Source organism: Antechinus flavipes, chromosome 6 (assembly GCF_016432865.1).
Source record: "Antechinus flavipes isolate AdamAnt ecotype Samford, QLD, Australia chromosome 6, AdamAnt_v2, whole genome shotgun sequence".
NCBI classification, from domain to species: Eukaryota; Metazoa; Chordata; class Mammalia; order Dasyuromorphia; family Dasyuridae; genus Antechinus; species Antechinus flavipes.
This window is the reverse complement of record NC_067403.1, coordinates 250,605,377-250,632,230: the sequence shown is the minus strand read 5'-3', so window position 1 is coordinate 250,632,230 and position 26,854 is coordinate 250,605,377. Positions and strand designations below refer to the sequence as shown.

Sequence of the window (26,854 nt, the reverse complement as noted above, 5' to 3'; positions counted from 1 at the left end):
TTTCCCACTGGAATCAGGATTTTGTCTGTCCCACGTTCAGGTGCCAAAATGTAGTATTCTCTTCTTTAATATATAATGGTTCTCTCTGAGCAGGTTTCTTGGGGGAGGTTCTCTGGAGGCAGGCTTAGTTCAGTTCACATCAATAATCACCCCAAATGCAGCCAGGTGTTAAAAGTTCAGATCTTTTATTACTTTCTCCAAAATAGCCCGGTTAGTCTTCTTGGTTACCTATCTCTTTGCTTGTTTCCAAGAGCTCCCTCCGAAGGTCTCCAAATCCAAAGGTTTGTCCTTTAGCTTCCAACCACCACAAAGATGGAAAATGGAATGAATCTGACTCCACCTCCGAGAGCGGGCTTGTGGGCTTCTGTATCTCCCAGACTCTCTGCCAGCTTCAGCTTCTCTTCTTCCAAATATCTCCAGGCAGCACTAAGATGAAAGTTGGAATGAATCCTCCAAGAGAGGGCTTCTGGCTCTCCCAGAATGCCTCTGTGTCTGTCCCAGAATGCTCTCTGGCCCTAAGAGCTTCTTGCTTATATGAGCTCTCTAAAGGTATGAACACAAGCATTGTTTCTATCAGTTCCACTTAGTATCTTGTTTCAAGTTCTGGCCCATAACATCTCTTCATAGGATCAGATCAATCTTACCAGATCATGCTAAATTAGATAATTATTGTCTCTATCAACTCTAATGAGTAAACACTTTGTAAGGATTCCAACATGTAAGGGCTAAGAAGGACTGGAAATGGGACATTCTATTTTTGACCATCCTCTTGATGGCTCTCCTGCCTACTGAACTCCTCCATAAGATCAAGACTGGGCCAGAATAAAGACTGTAGACTCAATTCTTGATCATTCTTGTGATGTCTATCCTTCTGAGACCAAGGCCCAACCGGATGATCTCCATAAAGCTAGCCCAAAAATTACATTATATAGACTGTGTCTCATAAATTTCAGTAGGTTAACACCCTCTTTAAAGAAATCACTGGATATTTGTATGATTTATTCTTTGACTCACCAATCATTTATGATCAAATTCTTTCATTTCTAATTCATTTTAAAACATTTCCACAGATCTTTATTGAATGTGGTTTAATGCATTATGATGTGAAAAGGATGTATTTAATATTTTTGTTTTTCTGTTTTTGAGTATGCAGCTATTATGCCCTCATATATAATCAATTTTTTGATGATTCCATATACATATCAGAAGAGGTATACTTTTTCTATTCCCATTCAATTTTCTCCAAACATTTAACTTTTCTAAAACTCTATACATTTCCTTAACTTTTTTCTTGTTTATTTTAAGATTATATTTTTGTACTTCTTAGGAAGGAAGATTATACTGGTGTGGAACTACCAAGACTTTGTTTTTGCTACCAAGACTGGCACTCCTCCTGGCCCTGGAACTTTGAATTGGTCCCAGTTTTTTTGTAACTATAATTGATAATGCTCACTAGGTCTTGAAATTAAGACTACACTAGCACACAAGCATCTTTCCCCATGCTGGAAGTGTCATTAAACCTATGCTATCCTGCAACCTCATATCTTTTCTGCTTTTGGCTCTGAGACTGAGTGGGAACTCTGAAGGGGCCATGTAACAATGTTCTATACCCAGAACTAGCAAAGAATGTTCTGTTATCTCGTTCCAGTTTTCCAACAATGATGCTCCAGAAATCAGCAGGCTGAAAACTCATAATGCTGCTACAGTCCTGAATCTAGCTCTCTACAAGGCTTGCTCCTGGCATTTACTTTGGTGTTCTACCTTGATCACTTTACCTTGTGTTGTTCCTTGATCACCAATCTGTTTGGTGTTCTACCTTGACCATTTTAATGAGAATGAACTTTCTTACAGACCACCTAAGTTGCCAAGAACTGGAAAATTGTTTGCCCAAAAGTTTGTTGGTTTGGTGGATCTACAATTGGGTTTGAAGTGTTATTTTAGAATTGATGGGAGGCGAATTTGAGAATCCTTAGCTGACTATTGTACCATCTTGGCTCCAATTCCTCTTGTTTTAATTAGTTATTGGGACATAGTGACAAGGGACTTTTTCATGTGTAATATGTGCTTGTAAGTATTTTTTTTCTTGAATGATAGTCTTTCCCTGCCCAGCACACAAACATTTTTCTTTAGAGCTTATGGAAATTAGTGTCTTTTATTGTCATTTTGCTAGTTTAGGAGTCAAACTAAAAAACCAATTATAAGTTATGACAAATGATATTTACTAGACTATTTTCAGTTTCAGAATCTATAATGTAAACAGACAAATCACATGCCTCTCCACATCAAGCTGTAGAATTCTTTCAGCTATGTCTATTAACTTCAATCCATTTCAATAACTACCAAAATTTCTTACCATGACTTTGTCACCTTGTGAATCATACTGACAAAAAGCCTGAGCAGAATATCATTAATTTACTTTGTCATTTTTCTTGCATGAAGGTGGAACTGGGTTATTTTTTCAACTTCTTCAACTGAACAACATGTTGATATTGATTCACAAATCTGGATTTTGTGGGCTGCTCCTTAAACACATCCCTCATCACCATCATATTGTAGAACACACTTGTTTTCTTACTGAAATTTTGTACCCAATTTTTCTTTTTTATTATCTAACTAGGAAGAAATCCCAGAGTAATATATATTTAGAAAGTACTCCAGTAGTTGAAATGAAGCATGCTCCTCAACGAATTACACTCACCACTTAAATATGTCTTGTTGTAATTCTCCAAAATTTCAGAATGATCAAACATCCAGATATTGAGTCCCATATTGTTGAAAGGAGTATTCTACCAGGCTCCTATTGACTCCAGTTAAAGCTGACACTCCACTGACACAGAAACCCTATGGATAAAACAAAATCTAAATGTGCATTATTTCATTTGCAGCAACAATCTGTTAAGGCAATTCCAAGGCCACCCTTATATATCCTAAATACAAATAGCTCAGTACTTTAAGTCCAAAACTTAAAAGAGTCTATATAGTATTTACTTCAAATATCTCCCATATAATCACTGGATCATGATGGTCACTTAAGCAAAGAACAGAAAAGCAATGCCATTCACAGTGTCAGTTTTTAGTCACCTTATTATATGAAACCTATGAGTCCATATTGTCTACTGCTCATATGAATTACTGATGAGATAATTGTCAATATATATTTTTTTGAGAATCTAATGTCCTCCATTTCTGGACTCACTTCCTCCCCCTCCCCCAACACTATTCCTATAGTCCTCAGTTCATAAAATGCCAAGGGCTATTTTACTTCTAGAAGGCATTTAGAAATTTTGTTTCTTCATTCTTTCAAAGGTTTTAACAAAAGTCAAATCTATTTGTCCTATCTTCTCCAGATGGTGTTGTATACATATATTTCAAACTGCCATGCTCTTCTAACCTCATTTGTTTATTTGTATGTATATGTATAAATGTTGTACCTGTGTCTTCTCCTCAAAGTCAACCATAATTGGGCTTATTATCTCTTTGAAATGCAATTATTACAAAAAAGATAGAAAATCTGAGACTTTTTAAAAATTCAGAATGAGAAATAAACCTTGGTAATGGCTGCTAAGTGAAATTCTTTTAAATTATTGTAAAATAGAACCAAGATGACATAGTAGAGCAAGAACCTGCATGAAGTCTCTCAAATTCTCTTGATTATAAACCACTACAGAGTAATGTGTTGAAATGAATTCAGAAATGGCTGAACCAACAAAGGGAGGAGGTCAAACAACTGGCCAACTTAAGCCAACTTAGAAAGTCCACAAGAAAGGTATGTCTCATTAGGGTAAATGTGTTTACTCTTTTACCAAGGTAGTTTCCAGGCAAACTAGAAGCCATCTTAATACAAGTGAGCAAATCCCAAACTATGACAGGTTAGCATTGAGGTCCTGCAGCCCTAGCAGAAGAAGCATATGGCAATGCACCTCCATCTCCCAAACAGAATCCAAATTTTACATAATGTAAAAATAAAAAAAATATGCTGGAAAATGAAGATACACTAACCAAAAACAGTTAGTATGATGACAGAAATTATCGAAACACAAACAGAAAAAAAGCAATGTCAAAACAACTAGATTTTTAAGTGAATGAAAATGTAATTTGATTTCAGCCCCCAAAAGACTTCCTTTAAAAACTCAAAAAGGATATTAAAAAGCAAGTAACAGAAATAGAAGAAAAACATAGCGGGGGGAGGAAATAAAAATGTAGGAAGACAATCATGAGAAAAGAGGAAACAATTTGGGAAAGGAAAAAGGACAAAAAATGGAAAAAGATTTATTACATTTCTCTGAAGAAAAAAAAGAACAAAACATAGAATTGGCAAAATTTGAAAAGAAGTTGTAAAAGCTTACTGAAGAAAATAATTTCTTAATAGTATAGGCAAGTGAAAAATAATGATTTCATGAGGCAGTAAGAAAAAAAAAATGAAATAAAATTTTAAAATAAGAAAAAATATGTCATTGTAAAATTAACTGACCTACAAAATTGATCCAGGAGTGATAACTTAAGAATTATTGGCCTAACTGAAAGCCATGATCATAAAAAAAAAACCTTGGCATAATATTTCAAGATGTAATCAAGGAAAACCACTCGAATATTAGAAGGCAAAGTAGAAACTGATACAATCCAAACAATCACCTCCCAAAAGATATCCCAAAGTAAAAACTCCAAGAAAAAGAATAACAAAATTCTAGAGCTCTCAGGTCCAAAAGAAGGCTATTGTAATATACTGTAATATACAAAAAGTTTAAGAGGCATACTTTCTGGATAATTAATAATCAATTTTATTAATTATGTACAGCAGATAATTCATATAATAGTCACTTGGCTTTCTCTTGTCAACAAAAGACAATTCATGGAAGCCATTAAGAGTTGGTCTTTCTGTCAGATGGAAATCAATTCTTATTCATTAAAAATTAATGGGAAAGAGGCAGCTAGGTGGCACAATCAGTAGAGCACCAGCTCTGAAGTCAGGAGGACCTGAGTTCAAATCTAGCCTCATACATTTAATACTTCCTAGCTGTGTAACCCTGGGCAAGTCACTTAACCCTAATTGCCTCAGCAAAAAAAAATAAAAAAATAAAAAAAACAATGGGAAAATGAATATTATAGTGAGGTTCACTTTTTATAATGAACAGCTGTAACTTATGGACAAAGAAAGACTCATCTCCAGCCATCCTCTTGCCCTGGTCAATCTACACAAAAGGATTTATCATTCACCAGATCAATGAACAATGAATAATGGTGTGATAATTCCACCTAAATAAGATAGTTTCAGTGGGGTGAATTTTTTGAAGTGGGTAAGAAATGCTCTTGAATTTTGAATGAGATTGGGGGGGGGAGGGAGGGAGGGAAGGGACTTGAATCTTTCCCCTCTCCTAATATTATTTGGTTATTAATGTAAGAGAAAAATAATCTTTTGTAATAAACATTCAGAAAGAAATAATTTGAATATTGTGGCACTGAAGTCAGAATTACACTAGATTAGGAAGTTTTGAACTTAAAGATTCAGAGGTTTATAATAGGATATTCTGGAGGGAAAGGGCCTATGATTACATACAAGAAATAATTATCCAATGAAACTGAATATAATCCTTCTGGATAAAAAATTGGATCTTTAAGGATATGGAGGATTTTTAAGAATTCTTGGGGATGTGATGGGGAAGGAAGACCAGAACTGAACAGAAAATTTTATTTTCAAGTAAAAAATTAAGAGAAGCAGAAAAAGACAAACAGGAAAGAGAAAAAAGACATAAGGGATTCAAAAAGGTCAAACTTACAATTTCCAAGTGTGTACGTGGTTCTTGCATTCTTAAGAACTTTACCTCTATTCTAAAAGTTTATATACCTATATATATGTAGATATGTACATAAATTTTTAAATGTATATATATACATACATACATATATATGTATGTATGTATATATTATATATATATATATATGGAGAGAGAAGGGTTGGTAATAAGTTGATGCTAAGGTAATGATATTTATCTATCTATATTTAAATTGGTGACAAAGACAAAATAGATGGAAGGGAGAAGTAGAAAAAAGTAAATAATCTCACAGAAAGAGGTGCAATAGACAATTTTCAGTGAAGAAAATATGGGGAACAAGGTCAAGAAACACTTGAACCAAGCTCTTTTCTTTAAAAAAAAACCCAATATTTAGTATTTTATTTTCCTTAGTTACATGTAAAACTAATTTTTAACATTTGTTTTTAAAATTTTGAGTTATAGATTCTTTCCTCACATTTTCTCATTGAGAATGCAAGCAATTCAATACAGTATATATATGTGTAGATATGCAAAACGCTTTCATAATAGTCATGTTGTGAAAGAAAACAAACCAAAGCAATCCAAAACACCTCAAGAAAAATAAATGAACATTTAAAAAATATACTTCACTCTGTATTCAAATACTATTCGTTTTTTCTCTGTTTATAAATAGCATTTTCATCATGAATCCTTCAGAGTTGTCTTGGATCATTGCATTGCTGAGAATAATTATGTCATTCACAGTTGATCATCTTACATTATTGCTGTTCCTTTATACATAGTACATTTCACTTTGCATCAGTCCATGGGAGTCTTTCCAGTTTTTTTTTCCTTAGAGAATCCTGCTTATCCTCTCTTATAACACAATAGTATTACATCATAATTACATATCACAGCTTATTTAGTAATTTCCCTATTGATGAGTAATCCCTCATTCTATTTTTTTTGACCCTAGAACAGAGCTGCTATAAATATTTTTGGACATAAAGGGCCTTTTCCTTTGTTTTTTTATCTCTTTGGGGATACAGAATTAGTAGTGATATTGTTAATTCAAATGGTATGCATGAAGCCATTTGGCATGGTTCCAATTGCTTTTCAAAATGGTTAATCAGTTTACAATTCCACCAATGTACATTAATATCTCATTTTCCTCCAGATCCCCTCTAACAATTGTTATTTTTCCTTTTCTGTTCTATTGGTAAAACACATATGTTGTGGTGCTTCAGAATACTTCTAATCTGCATTCTCAATTGATAGTTATTTTTTTCATATAGCTATAGACAGCTATGATTATTTCATCTGAAAATGGTTCTGATCTTTTGATCATTTATAAATTAGAGAATAGCTCTTTTTAAAAAATAAATTTGACTCAGTTCTCTATATGATTGAGAAATGAGGCCTTTATCAGAGAAACTTGCTTCAATTTTTTAATTAACTTATTTCCCCATTTATTCCATTTTCTTTCTTCTTCCACCCTGCCCTTCCTCAAAAGTGTTTTGCTTCTGAGTACCCTTTTTCCCAGTCTACCCTTCCTTCTTTCACACTCCCCTCTTGATTCCCTTCCCTTCTTATTCTGTATGGTAAAATAAATTTCTATATCCACAGAGCACACATCTTATTCCCTCTTTGGCCCAATTCTGATGAAAGTGAAATCCACTCATGCCTGCTTATCTCCTTTCTTTTCACTTCCATTGTAAAAGACTTTTCTAATTTTTTTATGTGTGATAATTTATCTCACTCAACCTCTCACTTTCCATTTCTTCCAATACATTCCTCTTTTACCCCTAATTAAAAAAAAATTATCTCGTCACATTCAACTAACATCTGTGTCTTTTGCTTGTGTACATTACTTCTAACTGCTCTGAAATGTTCTTATTAGCTACAAATATCATCTTACTATGTATGAATCTATAAACAGCTTAACCTTATTAAGTTTCTTATGATTTTCCTTTTGTACTTATGTTTTGTTTCTTTAGTTTCTTGCATTTGAAAGTCAATTTTTTATTTAGCTCTGGTATTTTCATCAAGAATGCTTAAAAATTCTTTATTTCATGAATGTTCACTCCCTTCCCTCCTCCCCCAGCCCCTGCCATGAAGTATTATACTTTATAGAGTAAATGATTTCTTGATAGTAATCCTAGTTCCTTTACCTCTGGAATACTATATTCCAAGCTCTCCAGTCTTTTAATGTAGAAGCTGCTAAATCTTGTATTATTCTGATGATGCCTCCACAACACCTGAATTATTTTTTTCCTAGCTGTAAGATTTTCTCCTTGACCTGGGAGCTCTGAAATTTGGCTATAATATTCATGGGAGTTTTTATTTGAGGATATTTTTCAAAAGGTTATCACTAGGAATAGCTCGATGGTGCAGTGGACGGAGTACCAGCTCTGAAGTCAGAAGACCTGAGTTCAAATATGGCTTCAGATACTTCATATGTCCTAGCTGTGTGACCAGGGGCAAGTCACTACTTAAGCTAAATTGCCTCTGCAAAAAGACTTCAAATAGTCCAATAATTTTAAGTGACTTTTCCTGGATCTGTTTTCTAGGTCAGTTGTTTTTCCAATGAGATATTTCATGCTGTTGTCTATTTTTTTCATTTTTTGGTTTTATTTTAATGATTCAAGAAATATTACGAGTTTCCATTTCCTCAATTCTAATTTTAAAGGAATTTTTTTTCAGTTAGGTTTTGTACCTTATTTTCCATTTATCTAATCCAATTTTTAAAGGAGCTGTTTTCTCCAGTGGATTTTTTTCTTATTTAGTCAATTCTATTTTGTAAGACATTGTACTCCTCATTGTTTTTTTGTACTTCCTTTACTATTTGGCTTAGTCTGTTTTTAAGGTGTTATTTTCTTTATATTTTTTGTGTCTCTTTTACCAAACTGATGATTTGTTTTTCATGATTTTCTTAAATCATTCTCATTTCTCTTCTCAATTTTTCCTCTACCTCTCTTGTTTGATTTTCATTTTTTTAATATTCTTCCATGACCTGAAACTAACTTTGGAAGGTTTGGATGTAGGAGCTTTGACTTTGTTATCTTCTGAATGTGTCTTTTCATCTTCCTTTTCATCATAGTAACTTTGTATGGTCAAAACCTTTTTTTCTGTGATTTGCTAATTTTCCTAGTCCATTATTTAATTTATAACACTTTGTTTAAAAGGGTTTTGCTGAGAAATGCAAATTAAAACAACTCTGAGGTACCACCATACACCACTAAGATTGGCTAAGATGACAGCAAATGATAATAACAAATGTTGGGAAGGATGTGGGAAAACTGGGACACTAATACATTGTTGGTGAAATTTTGATATAATCCAGTCAATCTGGAGAGCAATTGGAAATGATGCCCAAAGGGCTATAAAATTATCCATAACATTTGATACAGTAGTGCTATTACTGGGTCTGTTTTCCAAGGAAATCATAAAAGAGGAAAAAAGTGTACAAAAATGTTTATAATGGCTCTTTCTATGGTAGCAAAGAGTAGATGCTCATCAATTGCAGAATGGCTGAATAAGTTATGGTATATGAAAGTAATGGAATATTAATATTCTCTAAACAATGATGAACAATCTGATTTTAGAAAGGCCTGGAAAGATTTACAAGAACAGATGCTGAGCAAAACAAGTAGAGCCAGGAATATAGTATACATATTAACAGCATGATCGGGTGATAATCAACTATGAAAGGTTTGCTTCTTCTCAGTGGTTCAGTGTTCTAAGGCACTCCCTATAAATTTTGGATAAAAAATGACATCTCATCCAGAGAGAGAAATCAACATGTTATGTTTACTTTTTCCCCTTCTTTTTCTTCTGTTTTCTTTCTCTTGTAGTTTTTCCCTTTTGTTCTGATTTTTCTTTCCCAATACAATTCATAAAGAAATGTGCATTTAAAATTAATATACATGTATAACCAGAAAAATAAAGAAAATATTTTTTAAAAGACAGATAAAAAGATTGTATTTCTAGGATGGAGGGTACATTGTGCCAAGCTTCACCCTTTTCTGCTTTGTAACTATGAGAAAGGTCACTGATCCACTGTAGCTGTGATACTTTGGTAACATATTCTGCTATGCTAATACTTCTCCTAACCCTGGGACTGCCACTCAGGACTAAGACCCAGATCTAAGATTGGGAAAAGCAACAGATTTGTGACTCAGTGCTAACAAAGAGATAACCTGTAATCTCCTTGTGACCAGTTGTTCCTTATCTTCTGTTAATTGAGAAATCTGGAAGCTTCTGTTGCTTATGGTGATCATGAGTCAATGGATCCTAGAGCTCACGCCTGGTTTCCTGGTTTTCTGGTTTGGGGCTATGCTGGCATAGCCTGTATTAGATTGTGTTCCACTCTCACCAAGGTGTAACAAACATTTCCTTCCAACTTTCTAATTTGTCTTTTGAGTTTGTGGGCCAAGAGGCCTGAGAACCACTACTATTGTCACTTATTCAGTTGCTCTGTGACTTATTCCTGGTTGCTGAAGCCTGGACTATATTGCTTTGACCTATGCTGAATTGGACTCCCCTCTCATGCTGATGTGACAAACTTTTCCTGAGAACCTTTCACATTGTCCTGGGATGGACAATTATTTCATTCCATCTGAGGGGGTGGGGGGTTTCTGATGCTCTAAAATTTGTTTAGAATAATTATTTAAAAGTATTTGGAGGGGGTTGGGAAAAATCTCTGGTGAATGTCTACCTTTATTCTGCCATCTTGGTTCTGTCTCTTAACTAACTCTTTTTGTGATTGGCTCAATAAGGCAATAACATACATTTTCAGTTGGGCATAATAATCTACATTTTCCCATCTATAGTCTTCATATTTCTAAACAAATATAAAAACATGAACTAGGAGTATAGTTACCAGTAGTTGAAAAGATTTTGAATTAATTCAGAACCATTAGAATTAAACCAGTAGAGAAACACATTATCTAGAGATCAGAGTGAGTTCCCTTCCGGGACTCCCCCTTTTTTTCTATCTCCTTTTATCACAATAATACCTAGAACCTATCAGTAATAGTTTATTGACTCATAGACTTTATTTTTATTAACAGTAGAAAATATTATAAAGAATTTGCTGTTTTAAAAACAAAGGATATATTAGATGAAAGTGGATGATATTATTGGGCTCCCTTACCTGTGGAACTTTATAAAGTTGGAGAATGGTGGCCATGGCCATGGACAGTGTAGATGACATCCCTCCAATGACAGCAACAGCATTGGACTGCTTGTCACAGGTATAGTTAGGAATAGTTGGACCTCTCCCTGACAGCCATATCAAGGAGTTCTCCACAGCTAGTTTGTTCATATGGAAGTTATTAAGCAACTGGTATCCCAAGGTTACGTTGGGCAGCAAATCAGGGTTCTTGTTGATCTCTTCCACAGCAAATTGGAGAGTGAGAAAATGTTGGTAATGTTTAATCATTAACCTAAAGTAACAGGAAATTTGTAAAAAATCAGGAAAAACTTTATGAATTAAAAACAGCAAAGTATCAGAGTAGATGGAGTATTGGCTATTGAACCAGGAATTCCTGTCATATATTGCCCAAACATTTATTAAAATGAGAAACATATTAAAGATCCTCTACAATCCTTTGAAGAACACACACACAAACACACAAAGAAATGATGATGTGCTTAAGAAATTAATATAAGTCTAGTCTTGAAATGGAATTGAACAATCCTGGTAATCTGATTTTCTCTCTTCTACAAACATAGAAAGTGCTTTTTGTAATTCTGAACTTGCTGTTTGAATATATTTTAACTGTCTTCTTGACCATTGAACACATATTAGCTAGGAATAGACAAATATATTGATAATATAATTTCCAGTTTAGTGTAACAGTTTTTAAGATCATACATGGGGTAAAAATGGAATACATATATTCCAAAATAGAATTTTCAAGAAAATGTAAAGGGTAACACTGACAGATTCAATGTGAAATATTCACCTTTCTCCTTTGAAATAACTTCCTAAACTAAAGCAGGAAGATTCTCAAAATGTAGAATTATAGGGTATATTTATCGGTCCTGTGATTCATTCTTCTGTTTTATTCAGATAAGGAAACACTGTTCCTTTCATAGAAGTCAAATAACAGAAAACCCAAAAATCAATCAATCAAAACATACTAAGCACTACTATAATCCAGGTACTGTGCTAAGCAATGAGGATACAAAAAGCAGCAAAAGAAAGTCCTATCCTCATTTCCAGGGCTGGAACCAATATGGTTAAGTAAAGCCAGGAAGCTGGTTTGAAGTGTTCTTCTTTTCTAAAATGTAATCTTTCTATGGGAGCAGGTTTCTTGGGAGCTTCTGGAGGCAGCCTTAGTTTCAGTTCAAATCAATAATCACCTCAAATGCAGCCAGCTGTTAAAAGTTCAATTCTTTATTGTCTCTTCCAAAATAGCCCAGTTAGTTTTCTGAGAGGCCTATCTCCCTTCTTGGTTCCAAGAGCTCTTGAAGCTTGTCCTTTGCCTCTGCCAGCTTCAGCCTCCAGCTCTCTCTGAATCTCCAGTTCTCCTGGCTCTTGACTGAATTCTGGCTCTGTTAATCTCCCGAACTGACTCCTGCTTTCTCCATCTCGTGAAGTCTCCTCCTCTTCCTAGAGGTTTCTAGCTTATATGAGCTCTCTAAAGGTGTGAACTCTAAAGTGTGACCTCTATTGTGTAAACTCTCTTAAAGGTGTAAGCTCTAATGTGTGACCTCTCCCAAAGGTGTGAACTCCAAAGGTGTGAACCAATTATATAAGCATTGTTTCTATCAACTCTAGTGAGTTAACACTTTGTAAGGATTCTAACATTGGTTGAGTTCTCCCAGTTTCCCTCAAAATCACATAAAACTAAGCCTCTGAACAGAGTCTGACAGAATAAAACCACTCTCCAGTTCAAGATACATTGAAAAAACTTCAAGAAAGGTCAGCATCACTGGGTTGAAAAAGATGTTCAGCCCAGCTCAGACAGACTCTGGGAAAGCTAGTGAGAGGGACTTAATCACAGTAAATTAGCAACTGAGCCTTTCAGTACTAGCTCAGTAGAGGAACAGATCAGTGGGTCAGGCTCCACTGCCAGCTCAGAAGACAAACTCTGGGAAACCAGGCTATTTCCTTAAAATAGCAGGCAAAGCTAACCCCTGTAAACACAAGGGGCATCTGTCTTCAAAGCCAAGCCTCAGAGTTGCATAGGAGCCTTGGGACAGCACTCCCTTTATCCTAGGGGCAGAGCTCAATCACAAAAGTTTAAAAAGGGAAATACCCAAAGAAAAAGTAAAGAAAATGAGCAAGAAACAGGAAAGACTCTTGACCATAGAAAGCTGCTAGGGTGACAGAAAAGACCAAAATACCAACTTAGCTGAGGAGAAAATATCCACAAAGGAAATCTCAAAGAGGAATATGAATTGGTCTCAAGCCCAAAGAGGCTCATTGGAAGTGCTCATAAAAGACTTTAATAGGCAAATACGAGCTGTAAGAAAAGAAATGAGAAGTATGCAAGAGAGAGCCAAAACTTGGAAAAGAAAGGAAAAATTGACTGAAGAAAGTAACTCTTTAAAAATATTATTGGTCAAACACACACAAAAAAATCCACTGAAGAAAATATCACCTTTAAGAATAGAATTAATCAAATAGAAAAAAAGATACAAAAGAAAGTCCTGTAATCAAAGAGGTTGCAATTTACTTGAAAAGACAGATCGAAACAAAGAGAGAGACAGAAAGACATGGAGAGAAAAAGAGACAGAAAGCTATATATTTAAGAGATATTTCCAAACTAAAATGGACAGATTTTGTTAATACCTTGGATATAAGTGATGAAGGAAAGGGAAGAATTTAGGATCACTCCAAGGTTGGAGCCAGAACTTATCAGAGGATAGTTATATAGTTACTCTATAGTAAATAAGTAGGAGGATGAAGAGATCAGGGCAAAAGATTAATTCTGTTTTTTATGAAATAAATTTGAATAAAGTGGATATTTAGTTCAAATTATGTAAAAGACACTGGAAAGTTTGGGCTAGGACATATAAATCTGAGAATTATCAGCATAGAGATGCTATGGAAATTATAGGAACTGATAAGATAACCACATAAAGTCATAGAAAATGATCCCTGGGGGATACCTCCAATTGGTGTGATTGAGTCAGATTAAATGTAAACAGCAATCATTTTTGCTTTGGCCAGAAATGCTGAGGATTTTCCCCTCTCAGATTTAGGTATTTAGTTAGTTTTTTTTTAACTAGGTGGAAGAGGAGATTCTTTGCCTAAATTGATATCTACCCTTAATCACGGAATGATATGATCTCAGTCAAATTTAGACCTGTTGAAGATTTTAGCTTAAAAAGGTCAAGTGTAATATTCTTCTCTAAAATGTTATATTCCTTTGTTGGGGTTTTCTTGGGGTCTCTGGAGTAACCTTCCTTTCAGTTCAGTAATCATCACAAGAGCAGCCAGAGATTAAAGTCCAAATCCTTTATGGTCTCCTTCAAAGTCTTGTCTCCTTCACTTGGGGCTTGGCTAGTCTTTCTGGAGGCCTTCCAGATCTTGGCTTCAGTGGCTAAGGGAAGGAGGACAGCCTACCACCACTTCTCTGATCTTCCCTCGTTCTCCCTGACTGAATCCTGGCTGAGGCTCTGAGAGCTTCTAGTGTGCTTGTCTTCTCTGGATCTGAGAACTTCTTGCTTATATGCTGTACACTGAGTATACACCAATCATTATGTCACTAGGAAACCATTATTTGTTGTAGGATTAAATCAAGCTAAACTAGATTTAACCATTGTCTCCTCAATTACACTTAGTACCTTGTTTCAAGTTTTGGCCCATAACATCTCCTTATAAAATCAGATCAATCATATTGAACCATGCTAAATTAGATAACTATTGTCTCTAACAATTCCCCTGATTTAATATCTTGTAAGAATCTTTTGTTTCAAGTTCAGAGTTCTGGCCCATAAACGTCAAGGTCTCCCATTTCTTAAGAAGACCATTTCCAGTCATCTTGATCTAAATCTTGCCCAGATGGCTCTGAAGAGGAAAGTGAGGCAAGTGACCTTGCCCAGCCCTTCCTCACTTAAATCCAATTCACTTGCATGCCGTGGCATCATGAGATATCATGGTCATCATCAAGAACGAAGGACAAATGACAACCTCTATGATTTGAAGAGTACCCAGCAAAGGAGACAGTAAAGGAGCAGTAAGAAAAGGAGGAGGTGAAGAAGGGAAAAGAATTTCTTAAATCCTGCAGCGAAGAAATCACCAAGGAAGAGAAAGTGATGAAGTAAGTGCCAAAGATTACAGAGAGGACTATGAGAATGAGGAAGAGAAGTTAAATAAAGGCTCTTAAACTCATAAAGTAATAAACTGAAAGGAAGAAACTGGAGTTCCCAAAGAGCAAAAAGTAAAACAATTTGCAAGTAATTACAATCAGCTTACAAGTTTTTAGGACCCCACTACAGGTTAGGTATTCACAAATCATGGGAATAAGAAATAAAAGTGAAAAATAAAACAAAACAAAACACCTTTCCTCAAAGAGATTAGCCAACAGAGAAAACATTTCCTTAAAACAAGAAATATATTAAAATAGAGACAAAGGTGAGAAAATATGATTTGGAGAAAATCACTAACAATTCAGGAAGAGCAGAAAAGACTTCATGTCAAATAGTTGAAATTTAAATGAAAAAAACATTCTGCGATTTAGAAGTGAGGAGAGATGGGAAACAGCATTCAGAAAAGCATGAAAATAAGAGCCAGATTAGGGAACATGGAGAATTGTGTGATCTCTATAGGTTTATTTAAAAGATCACAAAAAGTGATAGAAGATAGTAAATATGGATATTTAAATGAAGACTAAGGTATGAAGAGCTTAAATGTTTGTGAAGTGTATATATTGTCAGAGAGATGTCAGAAGGTGATTCAAATTTTGCAAACAGGGAAGTGTTATGTTGACTGCTGAGTCTTTAAAAATGCACTGGATGTGGGGGGAGACTAACAAAAGTCATAAGCAATGCATGAGAGGAGAGTCATAAGGGGTCCACTTCAATACTTTATAGAAGAAGTGACCAATTCTTGTCAGGAAGTCATTGATTGAGGGGCAAAAAGGGATCCAAATCTAAAAGATTGTGATTTGGTAGAAATTATGAGCAAACAAATGATCTGACATATACCTTCATTGGACAAATAGATTAAGTGAAGAAAGAATGAGCAATTATGTGAACATTAGGGATAGAGAAAGGGGGAGAATCAGATAAATTAATGGCTTCTGTTTTGTCAATAAATTTTAAGACAATCCTTAATTGAGAACTTGAAGAATAAGGAGATATTAGAAGTTTGCTCATGCAAATGAAACTTTTTAATTGTTGGTGTGGGAAAGCAGAAATAAGCAGTCACTTGGAACACAATAAATGGATTGCCTTGCAGTAGTGAGAGTCCAATTAAGATGATATAATCTAAATTTCTGGTGAGTCCATTCTCTAATGCTTTATGACTTTTATAAATCTACTTAATAGCACCTGACTGGTTTTTAGAAATAAATGCTATGGGTAATTTGAAATTGGGGGCTCTCAAAAACCAAACAGATATCCTTGGTTCTGTTTGGGAAGTCATGGAGTCACAGAATTTTCACAGTAGGAAAAAATCAGCAATTGATTCATTCTTCCTGGATCTTTTATTCATTATTTCATATATTTGTGTGTATATACATATATGTATGTATATGCGTATGTGTATATACATAATGTATGTATGTGTGTATCCCTTAATGCATATGCATTTTATATGGATGTATGTGTATACATGCATCTGCCTGTGGATATATATGTATGAAATATATGTTTTTGTATTTTCATAGGTTTTGTGTGTATATATACATACATACTATATATATACACATAATTGTGTGCACACATACATATATATAATACATTTGTATGGAATATGTATATATACAAAATATATATACATAAATATAAATATAAATACATATATATGCACTCACATGTATATATCTCTACCTCTCTATCTTTCTATCTATATATAGACACACTAGGTTTTATGTATATCACTTTTCTGAGTGCTAGGGAATAAAATTTAAAAAAAAATTAAATTGCATGTATTTCTACCTTATGTTGATCATCAAGAAACAAACTCTACTCACACACACACAATATAAAAATTCAAAATATGTACATTAAAAAATACAATGAAATTTTTGGTGTTTGGTTGGTTGGTTGTGGTCCTTTATTCTCAAAGAAGACCAAAATGACATTACTACATTAGAGTTCAGTTATAGTATGTCCAACTGGGGCTGATCAAACAAATATTAGCTTGGAATGCTCTGCCACAAGTTCGATATAAACAGTCCTTATGAACATTTGAGCTGTCTTCTTTAACTGCACATCTTACTAATTCACTTCTGAGCTAATTCAATTCTGCTTTGCTCTTAAGGCACAGTACCTGCTCTGAAGAGGGCAAGCCATGCTGGGTGGATCTATGCCAGTGTGAACCTTGTCATACAATTAATTTTAAAGTTCTTAAGAGAGACTTTGAGAGTGTGTTGGAATCATTTTATATATATTTATACAGAATTAATTAGAAATACTGTGCATTTCACACACCTCAATTAAGAGATACCCTAGAAGAGATCCCAACACCAGTATCACTCACCTCACTGTAATGACTTTGTAAGGACAATTCCAAAACTAGGTGAATCACTATGTCCTCTCTTAAAATTCAAAGCCATCAAACCATTACTTAAGAAAGAACAGGAAAGAAATAGAGAGAAAGCAGAATAAGAGGACTGGCTATAATAATGAGGATTGAAAGGTTTGTACTTAATCCCAACTTAATCTAAACCTTCAAAAAGAATAGTCTTGTTACACAGAATAGGAATTATTGGCACAAATGATCATTTCAGTTATAAGCCACATTGCAATAATAATTTTAAAAAATTCTTGATGTCAGGGTCACTTTCCATTTGTTGATTTCTAAGTCATAGCTTACACATGGTATTCAGTTTGTTCATTTGAGGCAAATTCCCCTACAGTTTACATTTCTTAGACATAAAAGGATTGAAAACTCAGTGTAATCAATGAACTTTGTCAGTGAACTTCTTGCAGATGTTGACATTGTAAACTTGATATTTTTTGGTGTTTTAGATATATTTTCATATTATTCTTATAATAGAACTCCAACATGGAGTCACTTAGATGAAGTGGTCCTGAAACTCAACAAAATTAATAAACAAAGTTTATATCCTTTCCCATGGATAGCTCTCTGTCACTCAGATGAGGCTTAAATGTTGGATTGAATCAAACTCTGAATTAACTGGAGGATTCTGCATTTGTTCTCTTTTTTGATGCCTAATATGGTTAATGTCCCCTTTTCCCATTTTGTGGCATAATGATTCAGAAAACTCTGTTTACCCAACCTTATAGAAACCAAGCACTGATAAATGATCTCAAAACTTCATCAAATGTTTGTCCAAAATGGAGAATTTCCTCCCATATTTGGTACTCATCACCAGTTCTCAACCAAGTCTATTGTCTGATTTTTCTCCTTCATCATTGTAGTGGGTGAGGCTTTTGTCATTCCTGGGATGAAACTTTGAAAGTTTATAATGTCAAATAAGATTTGTATAGATAGACTCTTTTTGCTGCACTGCACATTAATAAAACCATTAATTTTGTAGAAATTATCACATAGGTCACTGTTTTAACTAAAGCTATGAGCCTAAATGAAACCCAGCTCTAAATGAAACCCAGCTCTGCCAACAAACCAGTTGATCAGAAATATGTATGTCTAAATAATCAATTGAAATAAAACAAAACAAAACAAAATCACTTACTTTGGTTCTGCACCAGTCCATATAGGACGACAGTTGAAGAATAACTTGTTGGGCTCTTCCTCTTTCTTCTGAAACAAGGAGAAGAAGCCGCCTATGACTAGGTCTCCTTCTTTTCTATATGTGGAACTGTAATCTCTTTCGGTATTACAAGGACTCTTCACCATGTAGTAATCAAAAAAAGAAAATTGCAAAAGCAGGATCACAAATAATTTAGAGGAGGAGAGCCCAAGTTTTCTCAAATCCATGGCCAATATCCTAAATCTCTAAAGAGCCAAGGAGAAGGGTATGGAAAGTCATTAGCCATTCATCTATAGACACATTACCTATAGCTAAGGATTTTTCTTTCCTTACAGATACTCAAGCTTTGAACAGTCTCTCTAACAGGGAAAGCAGATCATGAGATAGGAATCTGGCCTCTGTTTAAGACAAAGACAAAAGCCTGAAAGAGCAGGGAATATTTATGGGACATTTGTACCTCTTGGATATTTTTCTCTTTATTCCCTGCAGATGGATAAGGAAAGATGGTCCATCTTCATGTCTCTTGGGTACAAGTCAAAGAAATATGTTAACCAGTGTCTGAGAATAAAGGTCTCTGGGGACCTTTCAACAACTCTGTCCAACTCTACACCTGCATCCTTCATCTTCAAAACTTCAAAAACTGAAGTTAAAAAATATTTGGGAAAATCCTTCCCTGATTTTAGTCCCTGAAGCTTTCACAGCTTCCATAAGTTCTGAGATGTCCACAAGATTCTGATCTCTCTCAGCCTAGGTTTCAGGAGCCTTCTAGAGAATTATTTCCATTCTCCCCAAGTCAAATCTCTGCAGTTGCTCAAGATTACCAAAAATTGCATCTGTCTGAGCACAATGTGACATCACAAGGACAGAAAGGATGAATGACAGTGACAAGGCCCAGGTCTACATTCCTAGACTTAGATGAATTTTACATTATTCTTGCTTGATAATATTAACTACAGTACTTGGGTCATTGGAAATACACACTAAACCATTGGTGAATGATTGAATAATAACTATCAAAATAGATCTTTCAATAATTGAATTGAAGGTTGAAAAATCACATTTTTCAGAAATTTGCTTATCTGATTGCTAGAAACCTCATTCATCTACACAAATTTCCATTTAAAAAAAGATGTGCAATTTTTACTTTATTCTTTTGTCCTTTTTCCTTCCCCCAACCTGCTCTTAGCAGGCTACAGTTAAGCACAGATATATTTGTGTATATGTATATGTATACACACATATATACATATATAGTACACACAAATATATACACCTACATATATACACACATATGTACACAGACATATACACATATATCTAAAATAATTAATATGGCTGACAATCTTGATTGAATCTTTTTTTAAAGTTTGACATTGACTAAGATCAATGTTTACTATGCTCACTTTTTATTCTAATAAATTCTATGCCTAATCCTTCTTGTAGTATTTGTCTATCTTGTCTTTTTCCTACCCCTGCTAACTTTTCTAATTTAATTCTACTTCTTAACTTGCCTTGCTATAGTATTTTACCTCCCCCCACACATTGATCCCTCTATTATTTTCTCCCTACAATTTTTTCTTCCCTCTTTATTCAATTTACTCTAATATACACATTTTTATCCCACTCCCATTGATTTACAAACCTTTCTAAACTGCCCATTATCCTCCCCCCTCCCTGCCTTATTTCTTTATAGATTTTTGAAGGTGTCATATCCTTCTTGGTTTATACATGTATTGTTCCCTCTTTAACCCATTTTCACTGCCAGTAGGTTTTCAGAACTGCCAGGCCTCCTCCTCCATCTAAACATCTAATCTCCATCTAACCTCCTCTGTGTTGGTTCTTACCATTGCATTTCCTTTGTACAGTATAATTACTATTTTTAATCTTTGATGTTGGCTCTTATATGTTACATTGAGACAAAATTCTGAAAGTCTGAGAGTTTATTGACTATCCAATTTTCCCTCATTGGATACTATGCTTAATTTTGCTGAATATATTTTCAGCCACTATTCCAGTTCTTTTGATTTTCAATATATAGTATTTCAAGAACTGAGGTTTTTTATTATAGGTGGTAAATACTGGGCAGGTCTAATTGTTGCACCAGAATATTTCAATATTTTGTTCTTGTTGTTATTCTTACTTGTAAATTTTTTTATTTGATTTGGAGTTTTGAAATTTAGCAGTAATATTATTATATGTTACCCTTGTAGGATCTCTTTGAGGTACTGACTGGTGGAATTATTATATTTCTATTTCCTCTCTTGTTCTATTACTTCAGGATGATTTGATTATTTCTAATATTATTATGCTAAAATTGGTCATAGCTTTTAGGTATTTTTATTTTTATTTCAATTATTGTTATGTTTTCTCATTTTGATCTGTTCTCCAGATCTGTTTTTCTTATGTTTTACATTCTCTTTTCATTCTTCATATTGTTTTACTATTACTTTGTCTTTTATAACTTCACTGGCTTCACCTTGTCCAATTCTAACTTGAAAAGAGTCAATTTCTTCCTTAAGACTGAAACTTGTTTTCTAGTTGGTTTATTTTCATATTTTTCTTGTTTTTTTCTTTTTCTTTTCTTTCTTAATTTTTTTTCAGTTTTTCCTCAATCTCTTTCATTTAGTTTTAAAGTCTTTTTTGAGTTCTTTTATAATTTTTTTTGGTTCAGATAATCATTTAACATTATTCTTTGAGTAGAGAAGGCTTTACTTTTATTTTACTACCCTCCTCTTAAGATGAATCCTGGTCTCATAATAACTTTTTATGGTTGGTTTCTTTCTTCATTGTTTATACATTTTTAAAGGAGAATCTATTAGTGTAGCCCCCTATAGTCCTAGGGTGGATACCAGAGGTAATGATGCCTCTGGCTTTACTTCAGTTCTTCCTTCTGGTCTGGAACACTAAAACAAGAACTCCCCCATCTTGCAAGTTCCTGCAGCCAGCAGCTTTCCTGCCCCACTGTTTCTGTACTTAGGGGGTATTGCTGGGACTGGAATTCAGCAGCAGAGTTGGATGGGGTGTTCCTTGTCATCCACAGTTCTCTCCCTCTTCCTGACTTAGACCCCAGATCCCTACTCAGTCCTAAAATAAAAGTCCCTGTCATTTGGACTGAGCTCCCTCCAAACCCAGCTAGCCCCTGTGCTCTCTCCTTGTTTTAGCAGAGCTAACCTGGAGGTGTTTACACTTCATACCAGTTAATCTACTGTCCTGGGGTCTTCTTTGATTGTTTCTCAAAAAAATGTTTGTCAGCAGTCTACGTTAACCCTGAGGCACAATTTTGTATTGTTTGTTGGAAGAACCTAGAGAGCATGGAATAACTTCACCTTCTTCCCATAATCTTCCTCATACTCTTCCCCAATGCTCTGAGGGTTTTAAAATTTTAGTAGGAGTTAGAGTGATTGACCTAGTTTTGATTCATCCTTAAGAGTTCATTACAATGAGGTCAGTGATAATAGCATTAGGCTCTTTTCTAGGATATCTTCTAATCAAGTATATGAAATGCACAATATTTCTAATTCCTTCTATGTATGGTATGTTTTGATAAGACTTGGGCATAGGATATCTCTAATAACTATTTCCCACCTTGTAATTTAGTTTTTGTCTGCCAGGACATTATAGATCTGCATATTCTTCCCTCAAAGTTCTCCTCCTCAGTCCTTCTAATTAAATATCCTTGGTCATTTTTGTCTTTTTTTTTGCCAGAATTTCTTCATTTTGCTTTTTATTCCAATCATACTTTTGGGATGCTGAATGTACTGCAATAGTCATATGAGAAAAATATATCTTACAAGTATTAAATATTAGGATTTTCCTTTTTTAGAAGTCAAAAAAGTTTGTTACTGATCACTTTTCTGTATATGTCAGGAAGATTCTCACTCAGCCTCAAGCACTATCTTTTACAAGGATTTCATAGTAGGTAAGAGAGCAATTTATTAAATTTCTGGAGAAAACAGAGCAAGAATTTTTAGTAACACATGGAATGAGAAGCTCAGGACAAATACAATCTGGGAAAGCCCAAGGATGGGCACTGAATCAAGTAAGGGCAGAAGAATCAAGTGATATATGTGTTCTTCATCCTGCATTCACAATCAACAACAGAAGAATACTGGGATTGAGGTATGATTGCCCACAAAGAAATTCGTTCAGGATTGTAGTGAACTATGAAATGATTTAAAGAGAGGAAATTAATTCTATTACAAAGAATATGATGATCTCTCAATAAAAGTGTCCAGTCAAACTGCATTTGATTTACTGTATTACTTTCTAGGCATTTCATTGTAGGAAATAATGTAAAAGAGTTGCAGAGAAAGTAGAATAAGGCAAGAAATATGCCAAGGATCTGAAGTCATTCTCATTTGCAAATCAGTTTAAATAAATCAGAGTGGTTTATTTTTTTTTCTTTTGAAGATGCATTTTATTTTTTTTTTATTTTTATTAATTTAATGTTTTACTTTTCCCAGTTACATGTAAACAAAAATCTAACATTTATTTTTAAAACTTTGAATTCCAAATTCTCTCCCTTCCTCTATTCTCACCCTCATTCCCCTCATTGAGAAGACACACATGACATTATATAAAATATTTCCATAAAAATCATACTGTGAAGGAAAACATAAATTTCTTTTCCAAAAACCCTCATAAAAAATAAAGTTTAAAAAAAGTATGTTCCAATCTGTATTCAGTCACAATCAATTAATAGTAATTTATAGCATTTTTTTTATGTGACTACTGTTAACTTTCATTTCTTTTTCTGAAAATGGCCTATTCATAGTTTCAGCCAATTTATCAATGTGGGAAATAGATTATATTTTTCTACCTTTTGTTCAGTAGTCTAATGATTTTTGAAATGAGATGTTCTTCAGAAACATTTGGTATAATATATATATATATATATATATATATATATATATATATATACACATATATATTTCTTTTTGTTGCTGTCCTTTTAATTTTAGCTGCATTAGTTTTGTTTGTGCAAAACAATTTTTAAATGTTATGCAAATTTATTCATTGGACTTTTAGTGAACTTTTCTATGTCTTGTTTGGTCACAAATTCTTTTCAATAGATTTTACAAGTCAATTCCTTCATGCTCTTTGAATATAAGTACATTAACATCTTTTATGTCTAAATCAGTTATCCTTTTCAAATGTATATTAATACTCCCTGTGCTATATTTGTCTACATCTAGTTCTACCAAACTGCCTTCAGTTCTGCACACTATTTTCACAAATAGAGAGTTTTCCCACTCAAAGCAAGGCTCTTTGAGTTTATAAACTCTGTATTACTATGGTCACTTATTATTGTTTATTATATACTTAATCTATTCCACTCAGTAATTACTTTATTTCTTAGCCACTACCAATTTGTTCTATAATTATAATCTGCATTACAAAATCAACTTTCAAAGGTTTTTTTTTTTTCATTGATTCCCTGGACACTTGGCTTTTGTTATTTCAGATGATTTCTATATGATTTTGTTTTAACCTTAAAATTATAGTTTAGAAATTTCATTCATATGACACTGAATAAATTAACTTAGGTATAATTGTCTCTATCAGTCTTTTATTTTCAGCTCTATTCTTACTCTCTCTAGTTGAAGAATAAGTATAATATTTGAGTCCAAAAATACATTCTCTATAACTACTTATTAATCCATTTTTCAAATATTTTATATAGTGTGTTATGGTAAATTGTTCCTGAAAATTTAAATAGAATTCATTTGTAGGGGGTCACTAGATGGTGCAATGGATAGAGCCCTGGAGTCAGGACCAGAGTTCAAATTTTGCCTTAACACTAATTAGTTGTGGGAACTTAAGCAAATCTATTAACCCCAATTGCCTCTCCCAAACAAACAAACAAAAACAATATTTACTTGTAAATGCATCTGTTTGTGGGGATTTTGTCTTAGAAAATTTGTTAAAAGTATGTTTAAGTACTTAGTTCATGAAGCTGCTGTTGTAGTTGTCATTTTTATATTATTCATTTACCCTGACTCTGTGACTAGCAAAAGAGTACAGCTCCTTCTGTTCTCCATTATCTCTCAGAGTTTGAGAAAAGTTTTTCATTTCTGTGACACCATCTATCTATCTTATCTTCTACCATACACTTCCTTTTGCCTTCAGTATTTCTCTCAGCAATTTGTAGTGAGTCCCATCTTCCCATTGTGTATACAGAGTTTTTAAGAGCCAGTTTTAGTGTTTGAGCTTCTAGTGAATAACCTCAATTAATTTCTTGAACAACTGACATATTTGCCATTTGCTGTCAAGGATTCTCAAAAATCTTTTCCTGCACCACAATTCCAAAGTGTCCATTCTGGAGGACTCAGCATTCTTTACATTCAACCCTCAAAAACTGAGAAAGAAATTGAGAAGACTTGACTTCTCAGGAAATAAATTTCTTTTTCAGGATCTCCAGGGTATTTCTGTCTGACCTCAGAAGGATCACATAGCACTTGGGAGCAAAGATGCAAGTGAGAATCCCGGCACTGGAGGTCAAGATGGCAAAGACTTCCAAGGCCACAATGGCCTTGCCCTTGGAGCTCTGGTACGAGGGCAGGAAGGAGATCCAGACGCTGCAGAACACAAGCATGCTGAAAGTCAGGAACTTGGCTTCATTGAAAGTGTCCGGCAGGTTCCTGGCCAGGAAAGCCACGGTGAAGCTCACCAAGGCCAGCAAGGCCATGTAGCCCAGGACACAGTAGAAGGTGAGGAGGGAGCCCTCATTGCACTGGATGATAATGGAGCCAGGCTCAGAGTGGATGTCCATCTCCAGGAAGGGGGGGGATGTCCCGAGCCAGATGCCACAGAGACATATTTGGATGAGGGTGCAGGTGAAAATGAGAGAGTAAGATGCTGTGGATCCCAACCAGCTCCGGAGCCTGCTCCCTGGTCTGGTGGCCTTGAAGGCCAGAACCACAGTGATGGTTTTAGTCAAAATGGAGGAAACGGCCACTGTGAAGACAACTGCGAATGTGATTTGGCGCAGCAGGCAGGTGGCTGTGGTAGGATGGCCGATGAAGAGCAAGGAGCAGAGGAAGCAGAGGGTAAGGGAGACCAGCAGAGTGTAGCTGAGACTGCGGTTATTGGCTTTGACTATGGGGGTGTCCCTGTGCTTCAGAAAGACCCCCAGGACCAGCACAGTGAGGAGGGAGAAGCAGATGGCTGCACAAGCCAGAGTCATTCCCAGAGGTTCCTCATAGGCCAGGAACGTCCTAGTCCTGGGAAGGCAATGATCTCTTTTCCTATTAGGATATTGATCTTCAGGGCACTGCAGGCACTGCTCTGCATCTGTGAATAAAATCATGCTATATCTCAGACTGATCACATTTTTGTCTCCTATTGACAGGCACAGTATCATTCATTTCACATTGAGCTCCATCTCATTTTTAGACTCCTCCTTCTAAGTAAGAAGGAAAATTGTTCTAAAGGCTGAATAAAATAAAAATATATTTCAGTATGTTCATTTCTGCACATATGGACAAAATAATGTGTTGAAAGCATTTATTTCATATCATAGATTTGTTAAAAAAAAAATTCAAGCTCCCTGCAATCTATTTTAATTGGAAACCACTTACAATGAGTCTGAAAGGGTCCTTTTATGCATAATCTATTACTTTAAGAACAAAAAATGAAACAGTGCTACCGTAGAGGAAGGCCAAGAATTGGTTTTTAAAAATTAGGTTAAAAAGACTTTTTGTTGTGTCTCTCTGAATGTAAGGTCATAGCTACAAGCCATTCTTCAATTGGCACATGGTCCAAGAATATGAATAGACAATTTTCAGAAGAAGAAATTAAAACCATTTTTAGTCATATAAAAAAAATGCTCTAAATCCCTATTGATTAGAAAAATCCAAATTAAGACAATTCTGCAGTACCACTTCACACCTCACAGATTGGCTAAGATGACAGGAAAAGGTAATGATGAATGTTGGAAGGGAAGTGGGAAAACTGGACACTTATATCTTTGGTAGAATTGTAAACTGATCCAACCATTCTGGAGAGCAATTTGGAACTATGAGGAAAGGCTGTGCATCCAGAAGTGGATCTACTGTATCCCAAAGAGATCATAAAGAAGAAAAAAACACCCACATGTGTAAAAATATTTTAACAGTTCTTTTTGTAGTGGCAGAGAACTGGAAACTGAGTAGATGCCCAGTTGGAGAGGGGCTGAATAAATTATGGTATATGAAGTAATGGAATATTATTGTTCTATAAGAAATGATCAGCAGGCTGATTTCA

At 34.6% G+C, this 26,854-nt stretch overlaps 1 pseudogene; it reads right to left on the bottom strand.

Moving 5' to 3' along the window:
• Positions 1-2,742: 2,742 nt before the first annotated feature.
• Positions 2,743-26,854, bottom strand: part of LOC127541653 (vomeronasal type-2 receptor 26-like) — a 53,370-nt pseudogene continuing 29,258 nt past the window's right edge.